The sequence below is a fragment of the Colobus angolensis genome, unplaced genomic scaffold (assembly GCF_000951035.1).
Source record: "Colobus angolensis palliatus isolate OR3802 unplaced genomic scaffold, Cang.pa_1.0 Scaffold23, whole genome shotgun sequence".
NCBI lineage: Eukaryota > Metazoa > Chordata > Mammalia > Primates > Cercopithecidae > Colobus > Colobus angolensis.
The window spans coordinates 18,697,317-18,700,151 of NW_012115488.1; the positions used below are offsets into that span (position 1 = coordinate 18,697,317).

General features: G+C 35.9%; 1 pseudogene; it reads left to right on the forward strand.

The window, feature by feature from the left end:
* The first annotated feature begins 261 nt into the window (after nt 1-261).
* On the forward strand, nt 262-1,545 carry LOC105513441 (annotated as a pseudogene).
* The last annotated feature ends 1,290 nt before the right edge of the window (nt 1,546-2,835 follow it).

Consider the following 2,835-nt stretch of genomic DNA (forward strand, 5'->3'; position numbering starts at 1 on the left):
GCAAATAAAAGAGAAACTGGGTTTGATAAAGTTGATTGTATAATTGCAAGAATATCAATAACTTTACTGTGCTAATAGGATTTATATATATATGTGTGTGTGTGTATATATATATATCATTTGTTAGACAAATTTGTCAGAGCTGATAGTAAAAGTATAAGTTAGATGGCAACCTGCATGAGTCTGTGCCAGGCTGCCTGAAGGTGCCCGGCACAGGTGGGAATCCCAGCCAACTGTCCTCAAACGTGTGGCTCCATTAGGTAGGCAATGGAGCTGGAGCTGGAGCTGCTGCTACAGGAGGCTCATGAGAACATGGAGGTGACACGGAGCTCCAGACGGGAGCTGTGGGAGGCACAGAGGCAGATCAAAGAGTGCGTCACAGACAAAGGATATTCTCAGACAGCATTTTGATGATTTAAAGGGAGCCCTTGGGAGCTCTTGGATGAGCGATTGGTAACCCTTTAGCAAGAGGTGGACATCATTGAACAGGAGACCGTTAAACCATTAGATGACTGTCAGAGGCTCATAGAACACAGAGTCAACACTGCAGAGGACTTAGTCTGAGTAGGTGAGATTTCCATGGTTGGTAGTGTAGAAGAGAATGAGAAACTGTGTAGCTTTACCAAAAAGGTCTCACACATTCAATTGGACAGCTTACCAGAAGCACATTTACTGGTTGACGTGCCTTGTTTATATGCTCAGTTGGATGACTCAATTCTTATAGTAAAAGACCACGTTTCTAAGCATGGAACAGTAGCATCTCTCCCACCACTACAGATAGGAGAACTGATATAGAAACCTGGAGTCATCACAGTAGGATGGTGTAAGGTGGATGATGATTTTACAGCCCAAGATTATAGGCTACAGTTTTGTAAATATACTTTAAATCATTTTGAGGATGTGTACGTAGGTTCTGAAACTCAATTCAGAGTATTGCAAGTAGACTTCAATGTTGACTATCAGTTCAAAGTCTGCACCTGAGGAGATGGTCAACAGGAGTGGAGCCCCTGAAGTGTCCCCCAGATAGGTCATTCCACATTGGTGCCTCATGAATGGACAGCTGGTTTTGAGGGGTGCAGTCTGAAAGTCGAGGTAATATTGCATTCTGGAATGACTCTGAACCCTCAGGTGTTCTCTACTCTAGAACTCCAACTTATTTCTGTGGGCAGACATTGACATTCAGAGTTGAAACTGTGGGACAGAGGAGACAGTACAGAGGAGTTTGCAGAAAAACAGAATGGATATGACTGTCTGCAGCAGGATCAAGCTATGTGTATGAGTACAAATGGTGACGTTTTTGTAAATGGAAAAGAAATGACTAATGAGTTAACTTCAGTTACTTCTGGGTCCACTGTCACTTTTGACATTGAAACTGTCACTCTAGGAACCACCAATAATGATGAAGGCAGGAACTTCAAGCTTTGAGTAATGATTAGCTCAAATAACAGAGAAGTGGTTTTTAATTAGTCACTCAATCAATCTTGTGGTTCTCTTTACTTTGGATGCTCATTTTTCTATCCTGGATAGAAAATATTAGTGTTTTAGATGTTTGGGTGCTTGGCTTTGGTTTTCAAGGTTTAGCATAGCTGCTCTTCAGCCCAGTTTAGTTTTAATTGTTTTTTTAAAAAGTAGTTGCATTCACCTCTCACTTAAACTGTTGGAAATGGAAACTGTTTACTGAATTCCTTTCATAATTTTTTTTAAAAAGAGACTTGAATGTTGGGGAAAATCTTATAATTCAGTCAATTTTATTTTTAGCATATTGTTAACTAAAATATCACCTCATAATAGAAATCAAATTTACTTTAAGAGTATGAGAAGATGCAGAAAGTTCTATACCCTTCCACTGTGTTTCTTAAAGTTGCTTATTAGACTAGGAAAACAATGTAATATTATTTTTTAAACCATCATAAAGATCCAAGTCCATGTAAATCTTTAGAATAAAACAAGAGAAATATACCAGATAGTAGAAGTTATGTGATATACATTCACTCATATGCTGTCCACCTGAATTTATTGGCAATACGCTCCATGTTCAGTTATTTATAAGGAGTGTTGACTTTTATCCCATCTTCAATAATTTTTAAGTTCTCAAGCATTATAATTTTTGCACTTTTTAAATGCCTGAGCAAATGTCTATTATAGGCAAGTATTATCTTTTGTTCTTTTATTGCAATTTGATTCAAGATAGACTACACTATTTTCATAGGGTCAAACTACCTATGGAAGTGGTATGTACAGCAATGTTCACCATTTCACATGTATGTAATATGCACATGTGTGTATCTAGTCTTTGACATAATTTTACTTTTTTAGAGTGTGAGCTGCAGTCCAGTTTAATGTCAGTTTGATAAATGGTCTCTTAGCGGACCAAAAAAAAAAAAATACTTAACCTAATTTTTTGAAAACTTAAATTTGTGTGTAAAAATTTACTTGAAAAAATTAATATGTAAAAATAACTATCGTAACATGCTACACCAGCCTACAGATTTTATTTTACTGTGAATTTTTTTTTCATTTTTATCAATAGTAAAAAAGTAGAAAAGCAAGTATGACATTATTGTAAGATAATTTATTTGGCGATCCATGTTCCCGGATAGACAATTATGATCTTTTCTACTTGTCTTTTATATATAAGTAAGTAGACACTCACTTCTTTAAGAATTAAGAAGCTTTCCAGAATGTAGATACCTTGTCCACCGATCTGAATCAACATAAATAACTAAAAGTAAAAATTAAGTAATTTGGCAGCATTCTAAATAGGAGCAAAAGTATAAATAAGAGGAGTCATAATATATTTCCTTTTTATTCTAGGATATAAAAGTTCTATATAAA